This window comes from Gracilinanus agilis, chromosome 5 (genome assembly GCF_016433145.1).
Source record: "Gracilinanus agilis isolate LMUSP501 chromosome 5, AgileGrace, whole genome shotgun sequence".
Lineage (NCBI taxonomy): Eukaryota > Metazoa > Chordata > Mammalia > Didelphimorphia > Didelphidae > Gracilinanus > Gracilinanus agilis.
The window spans coordinates 199,786,483-199,798,683 of record NC_058134.1 but is presented as its reverse complement, the minus strand read 5'-3'; positions in this window follow the sequence as shown (position 1 = coordinate 199,798,683).

Sequence of the window (12,201 nt, the reverse complement as noted above, 5' to 3'; positions counted from 1 at the left end):
TTGCTATAATAGTGAATATTATAATAGTGTATAGAGTTCACTACAGAGAATTATACATAGCATTTCTCCACCTAGTAATACAGATAATTAGATCTTATTTATGCCCTTAAAGAGTCAAGCTTAAAAGACTATGAGTTTTCTTTCTTTTCCCTCTGTTTCTTATTTACCTTTTCATCTTTCTCTTGATATCTGTGGTTGAGTGTCAAACTTTCCAATTAGTCCCGGTCTCTTTTGTGCAAAAACTTGGAATTCTTCAATTTTGTTGAATGCCCATACTTTCCCCTGAAAGTATATGGTTAGTTTCGTTGGGTAGTTGATTCGTGGCTGAAGGCCCAGCTCTCTTGCCTTTCTGAATATTGTATTCCAAGCCTTGCGTTCTTTTAGTGTTGAGGCTGCCAGATCCTGTGTGATCCTTATTGGTGCTCCTTGATATTTGAATTGTCTCTTTCTGGCTTCTTGTAAGATTTTTTCTTTGACTCGAAAGCTCTTCAATTTCGCTATTATATTTCTGGGTGTTGACTTTTCTGGGTCCAGTGTAGAGGGTGTTCTATGGATCCTTTCAATGTCTATATTGCCCTCTTGTTGTAGAACTTCAGGGCAATTTTGCTGAATAATTTCTTTGAGTATGGAGTCCAAGTTTTTATTAATTTCTGCCTTTTCTGGAATACCAATGATTCTCAAGTTATCTCTTCTAGACTGGTTTTCTTGGTCTGTCACTCTCTCATTGAGATATTTCATGTTTCCTTCTATTTTATCAGTCTTTTGACTTTGTTTTATTTGTTCTTGTTGTCTTGAGAGATCATTGGTTTTTAAATGTTCGATTCTAGACTTTAAGGACTGGTTTTCGGCTCTAATGTTTTGGTTTTCCTTTTCATTCTGGTCATTTTTGGTCTTCAGTTGTCTTGTCTCACTTTCCAATTGGGAAATTCTGCCTTTTAAACTGTTATTTTCTTGCCAGATTTCTTCCATCTTCCTCAGCATTTCATTTTTAAACTCTTCCATAACTTGTGACCAGCTTTCATTTTTTTGGGGAGGTTTGGATTTTTGTTTTCCCTCCTCTGTTGTCTGGATTTTCTCTGTGTAGAAGTTGTCGAGTGTTCCAGAGTTTCTCTTGATGGTCTTTTTCTTCTGGACTTCCTTATTGCTGGCCATTGTTAGCCCCGCCCCTTTTCCACTTTGTCTTTGCACTCCGGGTCTGCCTGTGCCTTGTAAGCTTGGGGGGGGGGGCTCCAGTCTCCTTGTCCTCGGGGTCAGGCCTCCTGGTAGTTCCTGGTCTGCCCCTCTGCCCGAGGTTCCTTCAGCAGTCTTTGGGGCTGCTTCCACAGCCACGCTCAGGTCTGCACTGGGTCCTCACTGGAGGTCCAAGCCTGGGCTGGAGATCCTTATTCAAGCCTAGGGCACTGCCTTTGCCTGTGCTGATGCTCTTAGGGCCCTGCTTTCACCCCAGCAGAAGGTAGTGAAAGTCCGTGGGCTGGAGATCTTTATTCGCACCTGAGGCGATGCCTTCAGAGCTTGGGAAAGGCCTCGTTTTAGGGGCCTTTGTTTGGGCTGGAGGCGGTGCCTTCACCCACGTGGGCGCTCAGGGAGAGTCCCAGCCACCTGGGGTCCCTTGTCTTTCAGCGCACAAGTATGGGCTCAGGGGCTGCCAGTGATTATCTGGTTGCCCCAGTCCTGTTTACCCGCTTGTGAGGTGTGGGTGGTGGGGGAGGGGCTTCTTCCTCTCGTGTTTTAGTGTGAACTGTTTCACCCCTTTAAAGTGTGGAAATGCCCCGATTCTGCGTACCTTCAATGCTGCTCCCTGTTGTGGGGTTCCTTCATTCCTCTGGACTCGTTTTTATTTCCCCTTGAGGGGTCCTGTGTGGTTCGGTCAGGAGAGATCGAGCAGCTGCTCCTTACTCTGCCGCCATCTTAGGTAATCCTAGCAGATGTAGTTTTTACAGGGTGGGGTTGCTAACCCCACGCCCAACCCTCCTCCTTTTTTCATCCAGGCTAGGGACCGTCCTTGGCCCAGGAGTGGTAAGGGTGGGCAGTAGGGGTCAAGTGACTTGCCCAAGGTTGCACAGCTGGAAGTGTCTGAGGCCGGACTTGAACCTAGGATCTCCAGTCTCTAGGCCTGGCTCTCAATCCACTGAGCCACTCAGCTGCCCCTACTTTCATTCAGTATACACATATACTTTCATTCAGTATACGCATATGAATATACTTTCTGTTTGCAAAGGAGTGTCTTAGGACACATATCCTGGCATGGAATTAGGTGGGGCAGTAACTCTCAGGCTCTATAATGGGCATTGTTCAGGCCATAGCAAAAAAGAAACAGTTCTGACTTCCGGGTTAAGATGGCAGTAGAGTAGAAGCAACTGCTTAACCTCTCCTTAGCCACACATACAGGACTCCTCAAGAAGACATAAAAACAAATACAGACAAATGAAGGGACCCCACAAAAGGGCACAGCATTGAAGGTATGTGGGATTGGGGCATTTCCATGTTATAAGGGGGTGAAACAGCTCTCATTAAAACATGAGCTGAGCACCCCCACACCACCACTTACAGTGCCAAAGCCAGCTCACAAGAGCTAGAGCAAGCTTGGGGCACCCATTAAGTCCTTGGAAGCTACCTGAGGTCACCAGGGCCTGTTCCTGAAAGCAGCAAGACTTAAGACCCCAAGAGGCTAAAGAACACATGGACTTTGAACACAGACCCTGAGTGCAGGTGTGGATGGGGACCTTGGGTGAGGACCCAGTGCAGAGAGGTGCACGACTGTGGAAGCAGTGCCCTGAGACCGTTAAGGGAGCTGTGGACAGAGGAATAAACAAGGGGACCACCAAGAGGCTTGACCATGAGAACAACTTGACCTGTGACCTCAGGAGCCTAAAGAGCACAGACAGACCCTGGGTGTGAGGATAAACCTGAAAGGGCATGCGGCCCACAATGGCAAGCCATCTATAGGAACCCAAAAAAAGAAAGATCAGCAAGAAGAAATCTGTAACACTCAACGACTTTTACATAGAGAAAATCCAGACAACAGAGCAAACAGCAGAGGAAAACAAACAAATAATCATATCCAAGCCTTTCCAAAATAATAAAAACTGGTCACAAGCTCTTGGAGAGTTCAAATATGAGATGATAAGAAAGATGGAAGAGATTTGGCGAGAGAAGTGGGAAATAACTCAAAAGGAAATTAACAGGTTAGAAGACAGAAACTCCCAATTGGAGAAAGATGCCCCAAAATCAAAAGAAATGGTAAGGAAATTGGAAACCAAAATCTGGCAAGAAAATAACAGTTTAAAAGGCAGAATTTGGCAATTGGAAAGTGAGGCAAGTAAATTGAAGAACAGAAATGACCAGATTGAAAAGGAAAACCAGTCTCTAAAGGCTAGAATTGAGCAATTAGAAGCTAATAATCTCTCAAGACAGCAAGAACAAATGAAGCAAAGTCAAAAGACTGATAAAATAGAAGGAAACATGAAATATCTCAATGAGAAATTGACAGATCAAGAAAACAGGTCTAGAAGAGACAATGTGAGAATCATTGGTCTCCCTGAAAAAGCAGAAATTAATAGAAATTTGGACTCCATAATAAAAGAAATTATTCAGCAAAACTGCCCTGAAGTTCTACAACAAGAAGGCAATATAGACATTGAATGGATCCATAGATCACCATCTACAGTAAACCCTCAAAAGACAACCTCCAGGAATATAATAGCCAAATTCAAGAGCTTCCAAGTAAAAAAAAATTACAAGAAGCCAGAAAGAGACAATACAGATATCAAGGAGTACCAATCAGGATCACACAGGATCTGGCAACCTCCACGCTAAAAGACCACAAGGCTTGGAATATGATATTCAGAAAGGCAAGAGAAATGGGTCTATAACCAAGGATCACCTACCCATCAAAACTGACTATATACTTCCAGGGGAAAGTTTGGACATTCAACAAGATAGAAGATTTCCAAGTATTTGCACAGAAAAGACCAGGACTAAATGGAAAGTTCTATATCCAACCACAAAAATCAAGAGAAACATGAAAAGGTAAATAAGAAACAGAGGGGAAAGAAAGAAAACTCTTATTTTTTAAATTTGCCTCTTTAAGGGCTTGAATAAGATCTAATTATTTGTATTACTATGTGGAGAAATGTTATGTGTAATTCTCTGTAGTGAACTCTATTCACTATTATAGAATTCACTATTATAGTAATTAGAAGAATTATTCTTAGGGAGAGGTTGGAGTACTAAATGATCTAAGATGATATGGGGAGTGGGAAAGAGAGGGGTGAATAGTAGAGGACACCAAGAGAAATTTAAATGAATAAGACAAATAGAATATTCTATACCACACAAAGAGGGCATGGGAAGGGGAGGGGATGAATACTATTATAAGAAGGAGAGGAAGAGAGCTTTAAGCGGTAATAATAACACTGAGAGTAACTCAGTGTTATTAACCCTGAGGGAAGAGTAGCTATATTATCCATTGCGATATAAAACTCTATCTAACCCTACTGAGAAAGTCAGAAGGGATAAACCAAGGTGAGCAGGGGAGTGGGGAGGTCAAAAAAGGGAGGGGAAAAGATGGGGTAGGGAATTCATTAGGCCTTAAAAATAAAAAGAGGGGAATAATAAGGGAGGGGGTAGAAAGGGAAGTTAATCAAGGGAGGGGATAAGGGTTACTGGCTTATAGCAAAACCCTGGTTTAAAAGGAAATAGTGTAAGAAGAAGGAGTAGAACTAGGAGAGGATACCAAAATGTTGGTGAATACACAACTGATAATTATAACTCTGAATGTGAATGGGTTGAACTCGCCCATAAAATGGAAGCAAATAGCACAGTGGATTAGAAACCAAAATCCTACCACATGTTGTCTACAAGAAACACATATGAGGTGGGTAGACATACACAGGTTTAAGGTAAAGGGCTTGAGCAAAATCTTTTGGGCTTCAAATGAGAAAAAGAAGGCAGGAGTGGCGATCACGATTTCTGAAAAAAGCCAAAGTAAAAAATAGATATGATTAAAAAAGATAGGGAAGGTAATTACACCCTGATAAACGGCAGTATAGACAATGAGAAAATAACAGTGCTCAATATTTATGCACCAAATGGCATAACATCCAAATTCATAAAGGAGAAACTGGCAGAGCTCAAGAAGGAAATAGATAGCAAAACCATACTAGTAGGAGATCTAAATATTCCTCTTTCAGATCTAGATAAATCAAATCAAAAAATAAATAAGAAAGAGATAAGAGAGGCGAATGAAGTCCTAGAAAAATTAGATTTAATAGATATGTAGAGAAAAATAAATAGGGACAAAAAGGAATAAACCTTCTTTTCAGCTGCACATGGTACATTCATAAAGATTGACAATGTAATAGGGCATAGAAACATAGTGAACAAATGCAAAAGAGCAGAAATAATAAATGTAACCTTCTCAGATCATAATGCGATAAAAATAATAATTAGTAAGGGCACCTGGACAGGCAAATCAAAAACTAATTGGAAATTAAATAATATGATTCTCCAAAACCAATTAGTCAAAGAAGAAATCATAGAAACAATCAACAATTTCATTGAAGAGAATGACAATGATGAGACATCCTACCAAAATCTGTGGGATGCAGTTAAGGCAGCACTCAGGGGGAAATTTATATCCTTAAGTGCATATATTAACAAATTAGAGAGGGCAAAGATCAATGAACAGGGCATCCAAATTTAAAAACCATAAAGGGAGCAAATTAAAAATCCCCAGCTAAAGACCCAATTAGAGATTACAAAAATTAAAGGAGAAATCAATAATATTGAAAGTAAAAGAAGTATTCAATTAATAAATAAGACTAGAAGCTGGTATTTTGAAAAAACAGATAAAACAGACAAAGTACTGGTCAATCTAATGAAAAAAGGAAAGAAGAAAAACAAATTGACAGTATCAAAGATGAAAAGGGAGACCTCACCTCTAATGAAGAGGAAATTATGGTAATCATTAAAAACTATTTTGCCCAATTATATGGAAATAAATATAGCAATCTAGGTGATATGGATGAATATTTACAAAAATATAAATTGCCTACATTAATAGTAGAAGGAATAGAATCCCTAAATAATCCCATATCAGAAAAAGTAATTGAACAAGCCATCAAAGAATTCCCTAAGAAAAAATCACCAGGGCCTGATGGATTCATGAGGGAATTCTATCAAACATTCAAGAGCAACTAATCCTAATACTATGCAAATTATTTGATATAATAAGCAAAGAAGGAGTCCTACCAAATTCCTTTTATCACACAAATATGGTACTGATTCCAAAGGCAGGTAGATCAAAAACAGAGAAAGAAAACTACAGACCAATCTCCCTAATGAACATAGATGGAAAAATCTTAAATAGAATACTAGCAAAGAGACTCCAGCAAGTGATCAAGAGGATTATCCATAATTATCAGGTGGGATTTATACCAGGAATGCAAGGATGGTCCAACATTAGGAAAACCATCCACATAATTGACCATATCAACAATCTAACAAACAAAAATCACATGATTATCTCAATAAATGCTGAAAAAAGCCTTTGACAAAATACAGCACCCATTCCTATTGAAAACCCTTGAAAGTATAGGAATAGAAGGGTCTTTCCTAAAACTAATAAACAGCATATACCTAAAACCATCAATAAGCATCATATGGAATGAGTATAAATTAGAAGCCTTCCCAATAAGATGAGGAGTGAAACAAGGATGCCCATTATCACCTCTATTATTTAACATTGTACTAGAAACACTAGCAGTAGGAATTAGGGAAGAAAAAAAATTGAAAGTATCAAAATAGGCAATGAGGAGACTAAGCTATCACTCTTTGCAGATGATATGATGGTCTACTTAAAAAATCCTAGAGAATCAACTAAGAAGCTGGTAGAAATAATCAACAACTTTAGCAGAGTTGCAGGATACAAAATAAATGCACATAAATCATCAGCATTTCTATATATTTCTAACACAACACAGCAGCAAGAGGTAGAAAGAGAAACACCATTTAAAATCACCCTAGACAATATAAAATACTTAGGAATCTATCTACCAAAACAAACACAGGAATTATATGAAAACAACTACAAAACACTTTCCAAACAATTAAAACTAGATCTAAACAATTGGAAAAACACTGATTGCTCATGGGTAGGACGAGTTAACATAATAAAAATGACCATTCTACCCAAATTAATTTACCTATTTAGGGCCATACCTATCAAACTACCAAAAAACTTTTTTTCTGAATTAGAAAAACTATAAGAAAGTTCATATGGAATAACTAAAATCAAGAATATCAAGGGAAATAATGAAAAAAATGTGAAGGAAGGGGGCCTAGCAGAAGCAGATATTAAACTATACTATAAAGCAGTGGTCATCAAAATGATATGGTACTGGTTAAGAGACAGAAGGGAGGATCAGTGAAATAGACTTGGGGTAAGTGACATCAGTAAGACAGTGTATGATAAACCCAAAGAGCCCAACTTTTGGGACAAAAATCCACTATTTGACAAAAACTACTGGGAAATTTGGAAAACAATATGGGAGAGATTAGGTTTAGATCAGTATCTCATACCCTACACCAAGATAAATTCAGAATGGGTGAATGACTTGAATATAAAGAGGGAAACTATAAATAAGTTAAGGGAACATAGAATAGTTTACTTGTCAGATCTCTGGGAAAGGAAAGATTTTAAAATAAAGCAAGAGTTAGAAAAAATTACAAAATGTAAAATAAATAATTTTGATTATATTAAACTAAAAAGCTTTTTTACAACAGAAACAATGTAGCCAAAATCAGAAGGGAAACAACAAATTGGGAAAAATCTTTATAACAAAAAACTCTGACAGGGGTCTAATTACTGAAATATACAAGGAGTTAAATCAATTGTATAAAAAATCAAGCTATTCCCCAATTGATAAATGGGCAAGGGACATGAATAGGCAATTTTCAGATAAAGAAATCAAAACTATGAATAAGCACATGAGAAAGCGTTCTCAATCTCTAATAATTAGAGAAATGCAAATCAAAACAACTCTGAGGTATCACCTCACACCTAGCAGATTGGCTGAAATGAAAGAAGGGGAGAGTAATGAATGTTGTAGGGGATGTGGCAAAAGTGGGACATTAATGCATTGCTGGTGGAGTTGTGAACTGATCCAACCATTCTGGCTGGCAATTTGGAACTATGCTCAAAGGGCTATAAAAGAATGCCTGCCCTTTGATCCAGCCATAGCATTGTTGGGTTTGTACCCCAAAGAGATCATAGATAAACAGACTTGTATGAAAATATTTATAGCCATGCTTTTTGTGGTGACAAAAAAACTGGAAAATGAGTGTATGCCCTCCAATTGGGGAATGGCTGAACAAATTGTGGTATATGCTGATGATGGAATACTATTGTGCTCAAAGGAATAATAAACTGGAGGAATTCCATATGAACTGGAAAGACCTCCAGGAATTGATGCAGAGTGAAAGGATCAGAACCAGAAGAACATTGTACACAGAGGCTGATACACTGTGGTAAAATAGAATGTAAGGGACTTCTGTACTAGCAGCAATGCAATGACCCAGGACGATTCTGAGGGATTTATGGAAAAGATGCTACCCACATTCAGAGGAAGAACTGCAGGAGTGGAAACACAGAAGAAAAGCAACTCTTTGGACACATGGGTTGAGGCGGACATGATTGGGGATGTAGACTCGAAACTGCCACACCAATGCAATATCAAAGATTTGGAAATAGATCTTGATCAATGACACATGTTGAAATCAGTGGAAATGCGCACCAGCTTTGGGCAGGGAGGGGAGGTCTGGGGTTGGGAAAGTAAGAGCATGAATCATATAACTATCTTAACTTTTCTAAAAAATAAATATTAAAAAAAAGAGGGAGAAAAAAAAGAAACAGTTCTCAGCCTTTAAATGAGTCAGTCAATAGGCCAGACAGAATCCCTTTTCACATTCTCTCCTCCCCTGCTGATTACGCAAATTATTTTGGTAAATGCCAAGGAAGCTGTCCCTAAGACTGGTGGGTTGGATCAGGAGGCTAAAGCTCAAACTAACTTCCTGGTGAACTAACACAAGTTATACTGATATTTCTTCTATTCACCTAAGGTTCTCAAGCTGTGGACAACCCTTTAGATGTCTTAATGGATACAATGGTGGACCTGAAGTCAAGAAGACTTTTGGTAAAACACCTCCTCAGACACTATGTGACTGTGTAAGTCACTTAACGGCTATCTACCTCTGTTACCCGAACTGTAAAATAGGGATTGTTATAGCACCTTCCTCACAGAGCTGTTGTGAGAATCAAATGAGATTATATTTGTAAAATACACAGTGCCTGCAGTCCTGAAATATTTAGTAAAATACTTAATAATAAGTACTTAATAAATTTTTGTTTCTCTCCTTCCCTGGGCCCTTTCAAGGGTTTTTCATAGACAAAACTATTTCATTATAATTCTAAGACACTTTGAATTTTAATATAGTGAATATTCATAGATATGGCTCATATAAACAAAACCTCTTTTTTAGATCCTCAAAAATTTTTAGAGTGTAAAGAGGCCTTGAGAAACCAAAACATTTGAGAATGGCTGACCTAAGGACCACTTTCAGGGACTTGGTGTATTGACCTAAAACTTCACAAATCATCCCACCTTGCTCTGAAGACAAGGCATGTTTCTATATGGAAGCTAGGAGGCCAAGTCTACCTAAGGTAAATGCCTCATCTTTGCTGAGTGTCTTTTCTACACTATGGCTAAATAAACCTTTTGTTAATAGTTGAATTAGTAGGGGCAGCTGGGTAGCTCATTGGGGGGCAGCTGGGTAGCTCAGTGGAGTGAGAGTCAGGCCTAGAGACAGGAGGTCCTAGGTTCAAACCTGGCCTCAGCCATTTCCCAGCTGTGTGACCCAGGGCAAGTCACTTGACCCCCATTGCCCACCCTTACCAATCTTCCACCTATGAGACAATACACCGAAGTACAAGGGTAAAAAAAATAGTTGAATTAGTTACAAGCATCTCATCTTGTTCTATTATCAGATCAAAGCTACCAGGGGACCAACCTGAATCACTCCTGATAACTAGAGGAGAGGAAGTGGTGCTTGAGGATCATTTAGCTTGGCAGGGTGGCAAGGTTCAAGCTCTGGTCTGGTGATGATGGCATTATCAGGAATAACACAGGTGCTCAGGTATTGCCAGGACCTCTGCCATATTATCGTGGCAGTATTCACAGCAATGCTTTCCCTGGAATAGGGAGATAGTGCCCAACTCTGGCATGAGAGAAGAGGAGCACTGGGTAGTTTTTGTTCTTGGCACAAAGAGCCCAGTATGAGGGAGACGAGTCATCATTTTGTTTTAATAGAGTGTGTAGTTGGAAGCATTTGACCCAAAAGAGTAGGCATGGGCATAGGCTTAATATAGACTTTTGCTTATCATAATCTGAAGCTGATGGGCACTTCCACATCGCTGCCAATTTAGTACCTGGCGGTCAGTGGATAACTCTTTCCCCAAGAGGGCTTGCAGAACAAATTTCTTTGAGGTCTTTTTAGGAGGCAGCTTGCTTTCTGGACACAGCAAAGAAGCAAAACTTTCTACCCAGTCTGCCTCTGAATAAGGAAGCAGCCCCTCAGAAGAACCCTTTAAATGGGTAAAGGTGTGGTATTTCTTCTAATGGTAAATCTACAGGGAAGGTGAGAACCAGTGATTAGGCTGGGAAATAATGAGTGAATGGTGGCAGAGGGTGATTTTCAATATTGACTGGCACTGTGACAGGCTAAATGCAAGACGGTAATAACCTCTTAGCTATATTACAATAAATGACCCTGTTCCATGGTGAAGATCAGTGATTGTGCTGTATCAGCATTTGATACTATAGCCCTGATATTACTGGTGCTGTTTCTATTCTTCATCATCACTTATAATTGAGGAACATATTGGGAACTGCAAAGATTAGATATCACTCAACACATAGACCAAATTATTAAGACATAGAATTTGGTCTTTCCAAGGTGTAGAGGATATAAAATTCGGGATTTCTGTTTTTTTGTTCTTTTCCATATTTTGTTACTTTTTAGAAGGCCATTACAATTAGTTTTGTTCTTGCTTTTAGTCTGAATTTTCCTTTTCCAATGCTTCCAAGTTTGGCTTTCTTAACCTCCAAAATTAAGATTGTCCAGAAAGAGCCTTAAAGCCATTAAAGTGGTAGAAGATCTTCTATAATAAGACTTTTAGGATCTGGTAGCCAAGGAGTGAGGAAAGGTAGAAGCAATATCTGCTATATAGGTTAGCTACTTTTCCTTCCATAGTATATTATATAATATAATATAATTACATATACATATATAATTTCTCATCCTCAGCTCTCACTGACATTGGCATATTGGGTCTGAAAAGAGCAATTATTACTATATCCTTACAGATCTAGAGATAACCCTAATGATTACTGGGATTTCTAGTACTGTTGCACACAGCCCCCATGGATGTTATTCCCACTGATTACCATCCAGATAAACTAGCTTTTAGACAAGGTATTTAATGAGCAGGTATGGCAGACTGGTCATAGAAACAATTCCCCCAAATTTGTTATACACTCACCCCTTATGTAGAATATGGGGAGAGTATATTCATACTCATGTGACAAAGGGATGATTCAGAGTCCCAAGTTACAAGAAATTCATCCCCCTTAAATTCAGCTTTTCTTCTGTGCACTAAAGACCGATGCCTTTCCAGAAGCCTGAAACTATCTTTCTGCAGTGTTCCTTTGGGTTCCTGATTCAGATACAGATATTCCAAGGATAATGTTGCAGGTTCCTATGGATACTACTACTAATGCTACTAGTGGATCCTACATATCTTCTTACCTTTCTAACTTTATGAGATCTTAACCAGCTCAATTCCTTCTCTATATTGCACATTCAGTTGCCTTTTTTTCAAAGGTCTTCTCGATGCCTCTCTCTCCTTTCTTTCTCTTTCTTTCCTCTCCTCCTCTTCCTCCTAATTTAGTCTTTCTGGCAACATGGTAATCGAGGAAAGAGAGGAGGCAACTGGGACCTCAAATTTGGAGTAATATCCTACCTGACTAAATTGGCTGTGAACCAGTTTGTTGTTTTTAAACACAGCTCAAGAGCTATGACTTGATCTTCTTCAACAAATTACAAGATTTTTTCCCCTCTGTGGCATCATCTATCTTTATCTAA